The 18,957-nt window shown below is 45.0% G+C and overlaps 1 protein-coding gene across 2 annotated transcripts in view; it reads right to left on the bottom strand.

Annotated features, from left to right (window-relative positions):
* Nucleotides 1-14,269: 14,269 nt before the first annotated feature.
* The window catches only part of SPPL2B (signal peptide peptidase like 2B), a 103,149-nt gene continuing 98,461 nt past the window's right edge, over nucleotides 14,270-18,957 (bottom strand). The window contains exon 17 of one of the 2 annotated variants that reach the window (XM_077841830.1): nucleotides 14,270-15,586. The gene's annotated coding sequence lies outside the window, so the exon portion shown is untranslated. The other variant, XM_077841829.1, reaches the window with a different exon arrangement.

Genomic DNA, 18,957 nt, shown 5'->3' with positions numbered 1-18,957 from the left:
GGCTGTTGACATGGCCGGTGTGGTTGGTACCAGGAGCATTTGCTTGTGAGCGGAACACCTTTTCTTAGCCAACTCCAAAGTTGGGGATGTAACGAGGCTCCTGCCGCTTTTGCTGGCTATTCCACAGGCAAAAAGATTCTTCAGTCAGAGAATTTGCTCTGATGTTGTACCAACATTTTATTTGAATCAGTGTATTTCCATTCCTGTCTTGGACTGCCCTGAACAGCCCCTCCCACTCAGGGCGCTTACCCCTCCAGGTACTTGTCAATGTCCTTTCTTCCTCTTCAGAGCTTTTGAGCCAAGATCCACTGATTTCACCCTTTTCCTGTTGCTTCACAGGTCAGTCCCTCCAGCAGAGAGGCAGCTGCACTGAATGAGGCCAGTACAGGTCCCCAAGATTCTCAAACTTCATCTGAAGAGCACTTGGAGACCTCAGCTGCCCAGCCACACCACCATTTGAAACTGTGCAACATTCCTGTGGTAACCAAGGCAACTGAACCTCTGGGGAAGATAACTGATCACCCTGTCTTCTTTTGCTCCATATTTCATCAGCCCAGCCTGTCTGTTCTACTCTTCTCTCTCCCCCTGTACGTAGTTCTTGGCTGTCTGGTCCTCGTCCACTCCTGCCCCTTCCCTCCCTACACTCTCTCATAAACGATCCTTCCTTCCACCCTCTACCCTGCACATGCCGCCCAGATGTTGGCTTGATTTCCTCATCTCCTGAATATTTCTCTGCCACTGGAAAGCTCCTTGCTCTGCTCCCACAGATGACTCCTAATCACACGCAGCAGCTCTAATTCCACTGGTAGCTTGTGTCTCTGTGGATGGCTCCCATTTCCCCATCTCCTCTTATGAGCAACAGTCCCCAATCAAGGCAGTTATTGTGGATGCTCCTCTTGTTTACAGCTACTTTTACAGGACTCTGTGCTCTTGGAAACAAGGAGGAGGAACTAGCACCATGTGACTTGCCATCTCTGCATAGACCACCAGCAAGTGTTGCAGAGTTCATTGTCTTTGTTCCCAGAGTTCTCCCCTGTTCAATTCACCCCTCCCCCCAATTGTATCTGTTTACAATGCTTAATTTTCACATGATTCTAGGCAGACACCTAAATCAACATCCCTTTGTCTGGGAAATACTTGTTTGTCAACCCTGCCTGTGACACAGATCCTAAAATATATTTTCAGTACATACATACAACTTCTTAAATATCGCCCATACATACATGATGTGACGATTGTGAGGATCGGTACGACCTATGACAATTAGTGGTTCTTAGGGGTCACACCACTGCAAGCTGTTCTTTCCAAATTCCTTTTCACGCAACAGAGGAGAGGTGATTATTAGTAAATAAATAAATGTCAGTTTCCAAGGGTCTAAATACTAGAGAAGACAGAAAACAAGAGGCTGCAGGAACCAGACAAAGGGAACAGAAGATAATAAAGGGACTCAGAACTGGGAGTGGGCACTGGAGGTCAGAGAAGTTACCCATGCCAAAGCAAAGACAGAGGATTACTGTGGATGAATCATATTTCTCGTTACTGAAGAACAAAACAGAAAGCTGTAATTACACATGGCCTTTGATTCTCATAAGTTGAGCCCATATTCAGGTTACCTGGCTCAGGTCATTGAGATGGGTCTGAATAAGGGAACCTGGTGTCTGCTCCCAGCGAGTGGCTCAGTGCCAGGTTTGTGATTACACCCATTCCACTTCCATTTCATGGTCAGTATCATCACTTTAAAAAGCATCTCCAGCAAAGCTGGCAGGGAGCAGGAAGGCCTAACAGGCAGAACATATCTCATATTGGGAAGACTGAGAGGAAATCAACTATTTCCTTGCCACAAAGTTACATTTTGTCATGTGGATTCTGATAAATGTAAGGAAAGCTCCAGACTGCCACAACCTTGTTCCTGATGGAAGATTCTGCTCTCCAGGGCAGAGAGCTCCTATAATCAAGGGAGTTAAGTGACTCAATCTTCTCAGAAATAGGAATAATTCAAATTTTGATGACGTTATTGTACTCTCATTATGTCGCTCTTTTAAAGACCTACCACTTTATACAGTGTATACAGTGGCCCTGTCTCCATTGGAAACGTCCTATTGCTGACAATGGTTTTGAGCAATGGGCTGCTCTTGAGAATGGTTCAGCTGCAGTGCAAATGAGACACCAACACTTTCAGCACTGTTGCAGGAAGTGGAAAGTGACTTAATTATTATATTTGCATTATGACAGGTTTCAGAGTAGCAGCTGTGTTAGTCTGTATTCGCAAAAAGAAAAGGAGTACTTGTGGCACCTTAGAGACTAACCAACTGAAAGCTTATGCTCAAATAAATTGGTTAGTCTCTAAGGTGCCACAAGTACTCCTTTTATTTTTATTATATTTGAGAACTCAATTGAACCCTCAAGCAATTGCTTTACTTACACTGTATCACAAAGCTATGATCCTTGTTTGTCCTGGACCCGTCCCCTCTCCTTTGCTACCCTCTCTCCTAATGTTGCATATGATTTTTCACTGTGGATTCTTTGGAGCAGGGGCTTATTCTGTTTCTGTGAACTGCCTGACCCACTTTTGGGTGGCCTCTCTCAAACCTTCTCTAACAGTGTTACAGGTGTTTTTGTCTCATTTGCATTCGTGACTCAACCATTTTCAACAACAATTAGGAACAAAGGAACATGAGAATTGCCAGACTGTACCTACACAGGGGCCATCTAGTCCAACAGCCTGTTCCTGATAGTGGCCATTACCAGATCCTTCAGAGGAAGGTGCAACTGTGTGTGTAGTGGACAACTACAGAATATCTTCACTGTCCCCAGTAGCAGTCTCTAAGCTGATTAGTACCAAGTATCTGAGGAGCTAAGTATCCTGATCCCTTGTCCTATTTCTGGACAGCATCAGATCCAGCAGTACTCATAGTATCCAAATGGCTAGGCAGGAGGGGCAGGGTTGGTTCCCTTAACTGGCCTCCTTCAGCAGGTCTGGGTGTAGGTCTTATCCCTGGAATAAAGAGGTATCCCTTTACCAATTGCAACCCACAGCTAAGGTATGAAAGAAGCTCCAGGCCTCAGCAAGGTCTTGCAGTCCTTTCTGGGCTTTGCTGGGATGGGGAGTAAACATGTCAGCTCCTCTGATTGGCAAGGAGTTAGCCAATGACACAATCTTCTCTCTCAAAGATTTCATCTGAGAACTGAGGCAGAGTGGATTTGCTTCAAATAATTATCTGCTGCCCAGGACTTCAGACAAAGTTAGGGCCTAGCCATTGGGGATTGGTCCTGCTTTGAGCAGGAGGTTGGACTAGATGACCTCCTGAGGTCCCTTCCAACCCTGATATTCTATGATTCTATGATTGCAGTAGCTGCCAGGGCTATGGATTCAATGGACACAGCAAACAGGAGTGCAATAGCCACAGAATATCAATTTGAATTTATTTTGGTTCTGGATTACAAAGCTCCAAGACACTGGCCCCAGGACCTTGTAGTGTATGTTTGCCAGTGAGGCTCTAAAGAAGCTTTGTATTCCCTTCTAAGGGAGGCTACCTGCATGTTTGTGGGGACTTTTCAGGTCAAAAATTCTTGGAGAGAATTACTGTCCTTTATCAGGGATGCTCTAATGCGTCAACTTTAGGAAGGATAGAAAGAAATCTTTGGCTTCTATGACCCCTACAGGGCTTGCCAACTAAGCAAAAGTCCACAGCTTGTTTTTACATCTTAGTCAAAAGATGCGCCTCCTGTGTGTTCAGATATTATGGTGATGGAGGCCATAGAAGCAACTAGATAGATGGCACCATGCTGGCCCCTTAGCTCAGTACTGACAGAGGAAAAAGGGCCACCTACTAACCACCAGAATTTCTTATGGTACCTTGGTTTTGCCTGGAGTTCTGCCATCCAAGAACTGTCTGTGTCTGTCTATGATCTGACCAAGTTTCAGTGGAATGTAGTACAGCGGCAGATTACGGCTTTTCTCCATCACTGTCAGCGCTCCATCAATAAACTGACAATAAGTTCTGCGTTTATGCATATTGAAAACACAACGGGGAAGATTCTGCCATGGGTTGGTTCAGGGGGATGCCTTGCACCTCCTAATTATAATAGGACTGGAATTGGGTTTGATGCCCAACATAATCTAGACCAGCCCTGCAGGTTGCCTTCACTTATGCTACTGTTGCAATGGCTTCAGTGGCCAGCAGGCACACACAGGACACCCCCAGTCATATCTCCTCCCGCTCCCAATCTGCCCCTGAATTGGGGAGCTCCAGCAGAAATGGTGCAGAGCTAGCAAGATCACAGCACTGGACCCAATTCCCTTTAAGGCATTTGTACTTTAGAAGTGGCACCTAATGTTTGCCAAGCTATAAATGCTGAAGAGATTCACACAACAGAACAGAGATATAGGTTTGTGTTTGCAATTCAAAATAATTTAACATTATACAATCCACATTAATCCTTACTGTGCTAATCCTGCAATTTATACAACTGCAGAGATCCGGAGTTGGGCTTTGGGAACAGATTGCATCTTACTATTTACTATCCTTTATTTCCACAAAACCGGTCTTTCTGGTTTAGAGTCCTCTTTATGTGAATGGAAGCAGTTGTCTCTCAGTCCTCCTCAGTCTGAACAGAGCTGTTGCTTTGTGAATTTTTTTAAGAAGCAGTAACAAGACGTTTCTGATTTTTTGACTTACTGTCTTGCTTTGTATCTGTAAAAGGAAAGCACAGTGTGTACTGAAAAACAAGGGGCACAGAAACGGGTACATACTCTATTTAATAGCACTTGCACCCACTAGGAAACACCTAAGACAGCAGTGCACATTTCTTTTAGCTGCATCCAGGATTTCCCTTTGCTTTCAGTAAAGATTTAGTCCCTTCACAACTTTGCCTTTCAGAAAACAAAACAAAAAAGTCCATGATATGGCACGTCACAAAATGGGCCAGAATTGCTATAGCTGATTATTTTGGTACTATTGTTACCAAAGTTTCAGGAGACAAAGGAGAAGAGAGATCCCCATGGAAATTTGTGTGGATCCACATGGAAATATAGAACAATTCTTTATGATGGTATAGTGGATTGTTTATGAACAGGTAGTTACTTGAGAACTGGGGATATTAGACACGAGAATGAATAATTTTAAGCTAGGTTTCAGTCAAGGCCTAAACTCCATGGCAGTGACTCTTTAAATCAGGGAAACTTTTCTGTAATGTCACAATGCAAAGAACAAAAAGGCAAATAACTGGATTTCAAACCATACAGTGATCCAGAAAGAACTGAACAAAATCCACTTAAAAATTAAGTATCTTTATTTAACAGTTTTAAAAAGTGTTTGAATTTATAACCTAAAACAGGCTAAAGGAAAGTCAATTCCAATTTTCTTTGAAAAACAAAATAAAAACCAAACTCCCACAATTTCATTTGTACCAGCACAGATAACCATCAAGTCATTTGTCAAGTTTGTGTTTAATTTGACCCATCACTGTGTGCCTGAAACGGACCTAATCATTTACTTTCTAGGGATAACAGTAAAAGTCAGTCTGCAGAAAACCTCAGGATATTTCTAATCTACAGCCCTACCTCCCCATCCCCAACTGCTAGTTTTGAAACAGGGCATTTTCCATGATAACATCACAGAAGGAGGAACCGAAGTGGAAATGTTATGAATTACAATATATTTACATATATAAAATATATATTATGATATACTGTGCAATTGAATACAAGGCTGTAATTCAGTTAGTGGGGGTGGTTGATATCAAAAGCTTGAGAGGGTAAACTGAGCACCAAGAATGCTCATATGCCAGAAAGAACCCACCCAGACAGAATTACAGATTTGATGCAAGCAATGCAATTAAGACCTACAGTAGTAGGTATTTGGAATACAGTAGAACCCCATTTATCCAATCCTCCATTATCCAGCTCTCTGTATTAACCGAACAACCAGCACACACAGGTCCAGAAGCAGTCAATCTCTCCTGTGACTGCTAGATGGTGATACAGCTTGGCATTTTCCCATTCTCTGGATTATCTGAATTTGTGATTATCAGATCTGGCCCCTGTCCCAACTAGATCGGATAAACAGGGTTCTGCTGTATATACTACAGCACAGCTGTTTAGCAAAGAGGCAAGAGGTTTCCCCCTCTTGGATAAGACACCAATTTTACTCTCTTTTTGCAGTGTCTGTGTCCTACTGTCAACACTGGAGATTAGTTACAGGAAAACCATCATGTCCATTTCCTTTATTATAATTTGCAATTTAAAAAGTTACTTGTACCATTAGGCAATACCTGTCTGTATTATTTCACATGAAGCCTACCATTGTAGATAATTTTACAAGTCATTCAATGACTTTGCAATTCCTTGTCCAAGAAATTCCAAATCTCTTACTGAGTGCATGTGAATAGGAAAAGAATTACCCAAGTACACTATAAAGCTGCCTAGATACTCTTTATTCTCTGGAATTGGGTGCAGAATAATTAGCTAACTGGCTATTGAAGTCAATCAGATGTGTGTGATTACAAATCAGGCAAGGATATTAATTTTACCATCATGCCTTCAAAGCATCAGCAAATACACTTTATTGATAACCAGGTACATCTTCCCAGAGAAAAAAAGGTTACTCACCTTCTTGCAACTGTTGTTCTTCGAGATGTGTTGTTCATGTCCATTCCACGTGCCACATGTAAGACAGACGGAAGATTTTTCTGGAGTTGCAGCCTCATGGCGCCCAATATAGAGCCCTGACAACCTGCCTGCCCCCCCACCCCCCGAGTTCCTTCTTGCCAGCTACTCCGACAGCAGGGTAGGAGGGTGGGTATTGGAATGGACATCAACACCACATCTCTAAGAGCAACAGCTACAAGAAGGTGAGTAACCATTTTTTCTTCTTCGAGTGCTTGTTCATGTCCATTCCAATCAGGTGACTCCCATGCCTAAGTTCAGGAGGCGAGGTTGGAGTTGTCCACTGATAGGAGCATTGCTCTACCAAAGGCCGCATCATCTCTGGCCTCCTAGGTGATTGCACAGTGCGCGGTGAAAGCGTGTATGGAGGGACCATGTCACCGCTCTGCATATTTCCAGAGTGGGAACCTGCACCAGAAACCCTGCTGAAGAAGCTTGCGCCCTTGTGGAGTGTGCTGTGAGCGGAAGGGCAGGCGCCTCTGCCAGTTTGTAGTACTCTCGGATGCAGGACGTGATCCACGACGAAATTCGTTGAGAGTAGACAGGAAGACCTTTCATTCTGTCTGCCACAGCCATGAATAATTGAATGGACTTTCGGAATGGCCTCATTCTCTCAATGTAAAAGGCTAGCACTCTGCGGACATCCAATGAGTGAAGCCTCTGCTCCCTGCCGCTCAAGTGCGGCTTAGGATAGAACACTGGGAGGAAGATGTCCTAGTTGATGGGGAAATGGGAGACAACCTTCGGGAGGAAAGCCAGGTGGGGCCTGAGCTGGACCCTATCCTTATAGAACACGAGGTAAGGGGGTTCTGATGTCAGGGCCTTGAGATCAGACACCCTCCTGGCTGAGGTTATCACTACCAAAAATGCCACCTCGTTTGAGAGGTAGAGCAGGGAACATGTCGCTAGTGGTTCAAAGGGTGGCCCCGTCAGTCTGGAAGGGAGCAGGTTGAGTTCCCATGCTGGAACCAGCTGCCGGACATGTGGATATAGCCTGTTGAGACCTTTGAGAAAATGGCTGACCATTGGTCAGTTGGCAAAGACTGACCGGCCCTTTGCGCCTGAATGGAATGTGGCAAGTCTACCATGGGGAAAACCCCACTGTTGGAAAATTGAGTTTACAATGTCCAAACGTAGGGATCACTTGTGGCCGTGGAACAACCTGCTGAGATAGACCGCTAACTCGTTCTGTACCCCAGGGAGATACAATGCTTGCAGGCGTATTGAATGCTCTACACAAAAGTCCCACCAGCATGAGGGCTTCCTGGCACAGGGGAGAGGAGTGTGCAGATCCCCATTTGTTGATATAGAACATCGCCGTAGTGTTGTCTGTCATCATTGATACACATCTCCTACTTAAGTGGGCTCAGAAAGTCTGGCATGCCAGGCGTACCGCTTTCAACTCTCTGACATTGATGTGGAGAGCAAGCTCCACCTGAGACCACAGGCCTTGTGTCCTGAGGTCTCCCAGATGCGCTCCCCAGACCAAGTCTGATGCAAACACTAGCTGTGGGTTGAGCCACCACAGAAGGGAGTCAAGGATTGGGTGAAGCAAAGTCAAGACCCTGTCCAAACTGTCCTGATCCGGCCGATACACTGAGGCTAGCCATGATTAGAGCGGACAGAGTCTGCGCCTGGCATGTTGCACCACATAGGTACAAGCAGCCATGTGTCCCAAGAGTTTCAGGCAATTCCTTGCTGTGGTGGTGGGGAACTGCTTGAGACTCCAAATGATGTTGCCCAGGGCCCAGAACCTTGATTCCAGTAGGTATGCCCTAGTCTGGGTCGAGTCCAGCACTGCCCCTATGAACTCTATCTTCTGAACAGGGGACAGAGTTGACTTCCCTGTGTCAGGAGAAGGCTCAGTTTGTTGAAGGTTGCAATGATGAATCTGACTTGTACCTCCACTTGAGCCCTGGAGCAGTCCTTGATCAGCCAGTCGTCGAGGTAAGGGCACAGCTGTACCCAGCACCTGCGTAGAAACATGGCCACAACTGCCATGCATTTGGTAAATATCGAGGCAACGCTAATAGGCCGAAAGGGAGGACTGTGAACTGGAAGTGGTTGTTGTGCACCACAAACATGAGGTATTTTCTGTGGGATGGTATGATTCCTATATGAAAGTATCAGGGGGTAGCCGTGTTAGTCTGGTATCCACAAAAACAACAAGGAGTTGACAGCAGATTGAGGGACGTGATCGTTCCCCTCTATTCGACATTGGTGAGGCCTCATCTGGAGTACTGTGTCCAGTTTTGGGCCCCACACTACAAGAAGGATGTGGAGAAATTGGAGAGAGTCCAGCGAAGGGCAACAAAAATGATTAGGGGTCTGGAACACATGACTTATGAGGAGAGGCTGAGGGAACTGGGATTGTTTAGTCTATGGAAGAGAAGAATGAGGGGGGATTTGATAGCTGCTTTTAACGACCTGAAAGGTGGATCCAAAGAGGATGGATCTAGACTATTTTCAGTGATAGCAGATGACAGGACAAGGAGTAATGGTCTCAAGTTGCAGTGGGGGAGATTTAGGTTGGATATTAGGAAAAACTTTTTCACTAGGAGAGTTGTGAAACGCTGGAATGCATTACCTAGGGAGGTGGTGGAATCCCCTTCCTTAGAAGTTTTTAAGATCAGGCTTGACAAAGCCCTGGCTGGGATGATTTAGTTGAGGATTGGTCCTGCTCTGGGCAGGGGGTTGGACTAGATGACCTCCAGAGGTCCCTTCCAACTCTGATATTCTATTATTCTATAAGTCTGGTGGCATCTTAAAGACTAACAGATTTATTTGAGCATCAACTTTCGTGGGTAAAAACCCCACTTCTTTAGATGCATGGAGTGAAAATTAAAGATGCAGACATAAATATACGGACATATGAAAAGAAGGGAGTTACCTCACAAGTGGAGAACCAGTGCTGACAGGGCCAATTCGATCAGGGTGGACGTAGTCCACTCCCAACAATAGATGAGGAGGTGTCAATTCCAGGAGAGGCAAAGATGCTTCTGTAATGAGCCAGCCACTCCCAGTCCCTATTCAAGCCCAAATTAATGGTATTAAATTTGCAAATGAATTTTAGTTCTGCTGTTTCTCTTTGAAGTCTGTTTCTGAAATTTTTTGTTCAAGTATAGCTACTTTCAAATCTGTTATAGATCGTCCAGGAAAATTGAAGTGTTCTCCCACTGGCTTTTGTATGTTACCATTCCTGATGTCCGATTTGTGTCCATTTTTTCCTTTATGTAGGGACTGTAGGGTTTCGACTGGCCATACTGGTTTGGCCAATGTACATGGCAGAGGGGCATTGCTGGCACATGATGGCATATATAACATTAGTAGACGTGCAGGTGAATGAGCCTCTGATGGTGTGGCTGATGTGGTTGGGTCCTCTGATGGTGTCGCTAGTGTAGATATGGGGACAGAGTAGGCAATGAGGTTTGCTACAGGGATTGGCTCCTGGGTTTGCGTTTCTGTGGTGTGGTGTGGAGTTGCTGGTGAGTATTTGCTTCAGGTTGGGGGGACTGGCCTGTCTCCCAAGGTCTGGGAGAGCGAGGGATCATTTTCCAAGATAGGTTGTAGATCATTGATAATGCGCTGGAGAGGTTTTAGCTGGGGGCAATACGTGATGGCCAGTGGTGTTCTGTTATTTTCCTTGTGGGGCCTGTCCTGTAGTAGGTAATTTCTGGGTACCCATCTTGCTCTGTCAATCTGTTTCCTCACTTCCCCAGGTGGGTATTGTAGTTTTAAGAATGCTTGATAAAGATCTTGTAGGTGTTTGTCTCTGTCTGAAGCAGCTTTGCCTCTCCTGGAATTGACACCTCCTCATCTATTGTTGGGAGTGGACTACATCCACCCTGATCAAATTGGCCCTGTCAACACTGGTTCTCCACTTGTGAGGTAACTCCCTTCTCTTCATGTGTCAGTATATTTATGTCTGCATCTTTAATTTTCACTCCGTGCATCTGAAGAAATGGGGTTTTTTTTACCCACAAAAGCTTATGCTCAAATAAATCTGTTAGTCTTTAAGGTGCCACCAGACTCCTCGTTATATGAAAGTACACGTCTTTCAACTCAAGGGCAGCATACCAATCCCCTGGATCCAAGGAAGGGATGATGGTGGCCAAGGAGACCATGTGGAACTTGAGTTTCTTAATTAACTTGTTGAGCTCTCACAGGTCTAGGATGGGCCTGAGCCCGCCATTGGCTTTCGGTGTTAGGAAACACCGGGAATAGAAGCCCTTGCCCTTCTGCTCCTGGTGAACCTCTTCCTCTGCCCCCATCAAGAGGAGGGATTTCACCTCCTGTATAAGGAATTGATTGTGAGAAGGGTCCCTGAAGAGGGATGGGGAAGGGGGATGGAAGGGCAAGAGGGCAGAGAATTGGAGTGAATATCCCCCCTCTGCCGTGCGGAGTACCCAGCAGTCCGACGTAATACAGGCCCATGCATGGTAGAAAGGGGAAAGACGGGACAAAAAGGTAAGGTGGGATGGATTCAGTCTTTGCACTGGAGCGTCGTCCCCAGGTGCACTTTCAAAAGGACTGTTTTGGGCCTGAGGAGGGTTTCGACTGGCCAGACCCCTGGCCAGAGGAGGGGTGAGGTCTCTTCCTTGAGTTCCTACTCCTCCTGTGCAACCCGCCCTTCCTACCCTGAGGTTGATAATTCATCGATTGGGGCTGAGGTCTCAAGTGCCTCCATTGGTTGGCAAGGGTGTGGAGGCCCAGAGACTTCAAGGTGGCTTGAGAGTCCTTGAGGCTGTGCAGGCGAGTCAGTCTTCTCAGAAAACAAACACTGACCCTCAAGGGGAGGTCCTGGCTTGTCTGCTGCACCGCGTATGGGAGGCCAGAGACCTACAGCCAGGAACTCCTCCTCATAGCCATGGTGCAAGATGCTGCATACGCTGCATCCATGGCTGCCTGAAGGGATGCATGGGAAATTAATTTGCCCTCCTCTACTAGCGCAGAAAACTTCATGTAAGAGTCCTTTGAGAGGAGTTCTGGAAACTTTGCATGGCCCCACAAGTATTATAATTGTACCTGCTAACCACCGCTGATGGTTAGCGATACGGAGCTGCAACCCCCCCATGGAACAGATTTTTCTCCTGAAGAGGTTGTTTTTTGGCCTCTCGATTCTTGGGAGAGGGCCCCTGGTAGCCCTGGTGCTCGCGCTGGTTGGCCACGTCCGCTACCAGGGAGTCCGGCTGGGGGTGCATGTATAGGTGTTCCTTTGAGGGGACAAAGTATTTCCGCTCGTACCTCTTGGCGGTAGGTGGTAACGAGGACGGGGTCTGCCACGGGGTCTTCACGGCATCACTGACGGTTTTAATCAGCGGCAGTGTGATATGGGATGGCCCTGGAGGGGAAAGAATGTCGACCATCAGGTCAGACTCCTCCACCATAGAATCATAGAATCATAGAATATCAGGGTTGGAAGGGACCCCTGAAGGTCATCTAGTCCAACCCCCTGCTCGAAGCAGGACCAATTCCCAGTTAAATCATCCCAGCCAGGGCTTTGTCAAGCCTGACCTTAAAAACTTCCAAGGAAGGAGATTCCACCACCTCCCTAGGCAACGCATTCCAGTGTTTCACCACCCTCTTAGTGAAAAAGTTTTTCCTAATATCCAATCTAAACCTCCCCCACTGCAACTTGAAGCCATTGCTCCTCGTTCTGTCATCTGCTACCATTGAGAACAGTCTAGAGCCATCCTCTTTGGAACCCCCTTTCAGGTAGTTGAAAGCAGCTATCAAATCCCCCCTCATTCTTCTCTTCTGCAGGCTAAACAATCCCAGCTCCCTCAGCCTCTCCTCATAAGTCATGTGTTCTAGACCCCTAATCATTTTTGTTGCCCAAATGATGATCCACCACCTCCTCAGGTTTGATGTTCAGGTTCTGGGCCACTCATCTCAGCAGCTGCTGTAGGACCCTGCTGTCCTTGAAGGTTGCAGTGGTTACTGAGCCAGACACCACCTCATCTGGAGACAAGGAGGACAAGATAGCAGCTGGTACAGGAGCCTGCTCCCTGCCCTCGACCCCTCTGGGGTCCCAAGGAGCGAGGAACACTGGCTCTGGTGACAGGAGGTCCAATGCCACCTCGAACACTTCTGGCATGGAGAGAAGCTGTAGGTCCTCATGGTGGCAGATTGGTGGGTGGTGCAGGTCCAGACTCGACTGGACTCATCCTGGGGCAGGAGTTGACTGAGACCTCACCGATTGGGTGCCTGATGAGGGGCTTGCTGGCCACCTGGTCTTTAGTCCTGGTCTGGGAGTGCCCTCTGTCGACCTTCTTCCTTTTATGGGGCACCGGGGAGTGAGACAGCTGCCTGACAGATGTCTGGGACCTGTGTGCGGAGCCATTCATCTCTAGAGGAGTCCTTCCTCAGAACCAACTTGCGTGTCAACGGTACCGGATCACTGCGCACCGAGGAAGGGGCACTTGGGGCCAGGTCCACCGCACTGGGGTCCAACTAAGGCTGAAGGCTCCATAAGCAGAACTCGGAGGCACTGTGCTCTGTCCTAGAGGGTCCTGGGTCAAAACCCTCTACAGATTTTACAATGGTCCCTAAGGTGACCCTCCCCAAGACACTTCAAGCACAAAGTGTGTGGGTCACTTCTTGGCATAAACCTGATGCAGTCAGAGCACGGCTTAAAGCCCGGGGACTGAGGCATACCCCGGAGCAGGGGAGAAGCATGTGTGTGTGTGGGATGCCCAAAGGAAACTTATGAGAGAAAAAACTATCTACACTAACTATAACTACTACTAAATCTAACTATATACACACATGATACTGTGAAGCATGTGCTTGCCAAGGCATGAGCAACAGGGAGTTCCAGCTAGCCATCACAGGCGGTAAGAAGGAAATGAGAGCGGGTCAGGTCGGCAGGGCCCTATATTGGGCGCCATGAGGACGCGACTGCAGGGGGTGCCCAAGCTGACCCTACGGATACTGCTAGGGGAAAAATCTGCCAGCTGTCGTGCACGTGGAGTGCGCATACAGATTGAAATTAACATGAACAAGCACTCAAAGAAGAGCCTCCACTTCTTTTATGGCCCATCTATGCCGCATTTTCACAGTGTCAGTTACTGTGGTAGAGCCCGTCAGAGTGGAGAAAATATCACTTTTTAATAGAATTTTAATGTTGCACTCTGTCCGCATTGGCCAACTCTTTTAAAAAATTTTAAACAAAAAAGAACAGTGTGTATGATAACACCCATTTTTTCATGTTCTGTGTGTATATACATTTCCTCACTGTATTTTCCACTGAATGCATCCAATAAAGTGAGCTGTAGCTCATGAAAGCTTATGCTCAAATAAATTGGTTAGTCTCTAAGGTGCCACTAGTACTCCTTTTCTTTTTAATGAAATAGAAAGTGATTCATGTAGAAAAATATAGTGTAGCTTTTGGACCATGGCAGCTTCCTTTAGCATTAGTCTGTCAACCCCGCTGGTCAACCGGGCTTTAGGGTCCATACAAGGCTTTTTGTGGATTCTGTTTCTCAGGACCAGATATTTTAAAAATCTGCCTGACACTGTCACTGTGGAGCATTTGAAATATTGACATCCCATCCCACCCTTTCTGCCATCCCTATCCCCATTAGTAAGAGTTTGCCCAAATCAAGCCAAATGAGTTTTAATATATAAAAAGCAAGTATTTAACATTTGCAATGACAATCAATAACAATACATATTTGAATAAAGAGGTACATGAGGAGGGGGGGTTGTGGGTACAGGCACAGACCTCAATTTTCATTCAATACACTGCCCACTCAAATGTGAAAAATATTCAACAAAACAATTTGAACCAAATATTTCATTTTAGAATCATAGAATATCAGGGTTGGAAGGGGGTCATCTAGTCCAAACTCATGCTCAAAGCAGGACCAATCCCCAATTTTTGCCCCAGATCCCTAAATGGCCCCCTCAAGGATTGAACTCACAACCCTGGGTTTAACAGACCAATGCTCAAACCACTGAGCTATCCCTCCCCCCATTATAAATTATTACTAGTGTTCTTTTCATTCAAACTGTAGTTGAGTGTCCTAATATAAATAATCAGGTCACTACTTGTCACCAGTTTTTAATCTACAAATGCGAAAGCAAATTTTGTCATTTCATTGCAACACACCGACCCCTCCCTGGCAAGTAAAGAATATGGTATATAGCAGTTTGGCACGGTCATATCCACATCTCTTAAATTCAGAAGGTACATAACTCTCACTAGATTGTCCGTACCATGCAGCCACGAATTTGGCTGCTTGTTCAATGGCAGCAGGCATTGCTGCATTGATGTCACACAGCAGAGAGAGAGAGAGAGAGAGAGAATCTAGCTTGCAGAATCATCAACACAATTCCTTTGTCGAGATCCAAATAGGAAGCTGCTGTATCATAGCCTGAATGTGTACAGGCAGCTAACAGTCTTAGTACAGTGTTCCACCATTGCTCTGCAGTAGCATAGATGTTTATTACAGATCTCTCTTTGATTGGGGTTTCATAATTATCAAAGACGTTAGGCCCTGTTCAAGATAAGGGTGCTCTTGTCTTATAAGACAAATACATCAGTGATAATACTGACATTCTTACTGATTTCTGTTTTGCAACCATAACCATTTGTTGTACGGGGATTTATTGGCTCTCTCATTTGAGGTGGCTGTATTTTCTTTGTTGATCATCACATCTCCCTGGTTTATTTCCACCGGGTTATTGTCTCTGCCTCTGATGACACACACTAAAGCACAAACTAGTCATTGGTCAAACTTCTTGTCTTGAATGAGTTCTGTATGAATGATGTCAGTCAACTGTTTCTTATTTTCAGTAACTGTCAAGACAACTTTCAGTGGAGGTAGCTGTGTACTTATACTCAACTGATGCACTCTGCTTGCTTCTGTGGCTCTGGTAGATCTTGTGACACTCTTTGTGCTAAAGTCTTTGTACCTGTCAAAGACAAGATGTACATCACTTGTGTTTAACCATAGACTTTGAAATTGGTCAAAGTCCTTGATGATGCCGCTTGAGTAACCCAAGGAATTGTTGAACCATCAATGACTGTGCAGGATACTTCTTGTGAAGTATGTCTAGTTGACATTTCTGTCTACAGCTGCTTCTTTAGGTTAGACTCAGCCGTAGAAATCCTCATGTAACCAGTTAGTGAACATGGACACTTGTACAGGATCCAACTCGTATGACAAAATATTGATGATGAGACAAAATATTGACGTCAACCTCTCATGAACTTGCTTGTAGGCCTATCACTCTTGAATAGTGAAGGTTAGTGTCATACCTTTGTTGGACCCACCTGTATATGTTTTATTTGTCACTGAGTGTCTACTATCCTTGGTATTGTCTCACAGAATCCTGTGGGCCAGCAATGTTGAATTCTTGCATTTGGTGAATTCCAGTTGTAAGTGTGTACATTGACACTCTATAATGTTTACTATTGCCTCTGGGTGCTAAGTGAAGTCTAGGAGATCAGTGAATGAGGAAAAGAGTTGAATCTCTGTTTGGTTTATAATCTGCTAATGCCTATAATTGTCCAATATTTGAAAATTAATTCTCATGAGTAAATATGCAAGGATTTGTTGTCAACATGCTTTGTGAGTACAAGAAGATTATGGCTCAGTGGGAAGGTGGGGGTATACTAGCAAGATATATGGATTATACAGACACCAATACAGACATTACATATACACCTCTTTGCTAATTATGTTCCGTAACAAAATATTAGTGTGCGGCTTTCATTAAAAATAATTGAAATTCAATTAAAGTGATTTCACTCTCACCTGGCTTGAGAGTTTGGAGGGAAGTGGTAATAAGTGCTCAGATTTCAAAATGCTCAGGAGTGACAAGGTGTCATAAAGCAATTGTTTTGAATTTAGGATACTGAAATTCAGAATCCACATAAAACCACCACCACTGTATGGACACTAAACAAGGGCCCAAAACTTGCATTTGGCTACCGGACTATACAGTATGAAATACTAGTTTAAAGGATTCAGTTCAGGTTTACATATGCACAGTAAAATATATGACTCCACAGGAACTAAGATTAATACCCCCTTAGTGTTTAAAATCTTCACTCTACTAATGGATATGCTGTGTTTACACATTATTACAAGGCCCTTCCACGAGCCAGCCCATTAGAACTGGTCTGTAGATTATGCACCCCACAGATAAGCCTCTCTCCCAAAAGCAGCTTCTGTGAAGCATCCAAAATAAACCAATTTTTAATAAACACATTCCTATATCTTGTCTTTTAAATGTTCTCCATATTGGGGTGGAATGCTATGATTTGGTCTAAACGTTCCATCTGTTCCACACATGAAGCAGCACCAGTTCTCTTTTGATAACACAACATTGGTTTTGTTCAATCAGCACTCATGCACAACTATGTCTGTCTCCACTTTCTTCACCATGGTAGTAGTAGCAGAATCAGTAGGGATATGACTAACCTACACATACTGAACAGACCTTTCACCTCAAAAGGCTAAAAAACCTACCATAACCCACCCTACAGCAAACTGTCCTACTGCAGTGATATTTTTCTATTTTTAATATGTGCCCAGAATGAAATTGTTGGGTCCCATATTTATTCTGTCAGAAGCTCCCAGGATCAAATATGCTCATTTGAAAACTCAGTATTATCCAAGTGCCAACACAGTAAACTTAATCTGTGAGCCAATACTCAAGCTGGGCTTTTGCTGACTGACTTCCAACTGTAGACCCTTTGTTCATGGTGATGAATTTCACTGACAATGCCACTGCTAATGTACTAGGCAGAGAGAGAATCCATTTGCTCTCCCATAGCTGGTGTTGGCTCTGCAGGAGTATGAGATGTTGAGGTTGGTTAGTTGAGGTTGTTCCGGCTTTGAGCAGGGGGTTGAACTAGATGACCTCCTGAGGTCTCTTCCAATCCTAATCTTCTATGATTCTATGAGGAATAAAAGCCTATCAGTGACAGTAAGTGAGCAGGTGAGTCCTAAAGACACACAAGAAGCAGACAGATATCAGATATCATCCTGTCATTACCAAGGCTTGAAATAAAGAGCTCTACTTGCATAAACAACAAGAGGTCTAAGAATCAGAATCCTTGCCCGCAAACTGAAAACAAAGCAGTTCACGCACACAGCCACCAGTTTCAGTTGGTAATGGCAGGAGGGTGGGGGGCAGAGGGAAATCAGAAACAGACAGCCCACTGCTATCTTACCATGCAAGCATGTTGCTAAGTGTGTTGGCATCATGCGTAAGTTCACTGGACATATCTATAGCATGCCCAAACCTCTACTGTTAGCTGTGGAAACCCACTGAAGGGATCACTGTCACGGCATACAGGGGCGTGTGTGGAGTCTTCAGGTTCAGGGTCTCTACTCCTTTTGTTTCCTTGCTGTGCACACACTTAAGCATCTTAAATTTGGGTCCATGGTAAGGGAGGATGTGCCATTTTTATACCATTGTTCTGACCACAGCCAAACTTTTAAGACAATAGATGTCTGGTAAGATACTATTTGGTTAAAAGACAAAGTTAAAAAAATACTGCATTGGGAATAATCTCACCAATTACTGCCTTGCATATAATCTACCATTCTCGAACAAAGTGACAGCTAATCTTCTGCAAGTACGCTAGACAGGCTGTAGTCATTGATCAGCATTTTGTTGATCTTAGATCTACTACAGTATCAGTGGCTGACAAGAAGACTGTGAGATGTGGACCTGGATTCCATGGTTCATGCATTTGTCATTCCTAGGCTTGATTACAGTTGAAAGTGCAGGCCAAGAGGAAGGCCTAGGTATTCAGAAGAGCTCCTACATGTTACATTAACATAGGCACAAAACAAAGGCACCACACTGCTGTACACAATCTACTTGTTCCTGATCCAATACAGGATCCAATTTGAAGTTAGGTCTTGATCTTCAAAGTCTTCAACCGACCGTGTCCTGGCTACATTATCTGTGACCCCAACCAATCATGATAGCGGCTTTTAGCAGAGATACTGGGCTGGTGATGACATCTAAGCTGAAACTTGCATGTACTAGGGAATCTGGTGATATCTCAGCAGCTGGCCTACAGTTAAATTCCTTTCTTCCAGATATCAACATGACCATTGGTTCAGTGTTAAATGCAAGGCCCATATATTTATCATTCTTTTGTCTCCTCCCAATTAATAACCTATGGATGGCAGCAGCCCTTCCCATACTCTCCTGTGGAATTGCACGAAGAAGACAGGAGAAGAATGGAGTTTTAACTTTGGCTGTACTCAGATACCATGCCATGTGCATGTTAAACTTAGAGAGCTCAGCAAAGAGCCAAA

This window comes from Eretmochelys imbricata, chromosome 25 (genome assembly GCF_965152235.1).
Source record: "Eretmochelys imbricata isolate rEreImb1 chromosome 25, rEreImb1.hap1, whole genome shotgun sequence".
Taxonomy (NCBI): Eukaryota; Metazoa; Chordata; order Testudines; family Cheloniidae; genus Eretmochelys; species Eretmochelys imbricata.
This window is presented reverse-complemented; position numbering and strand designations above follow the sequence as displayed.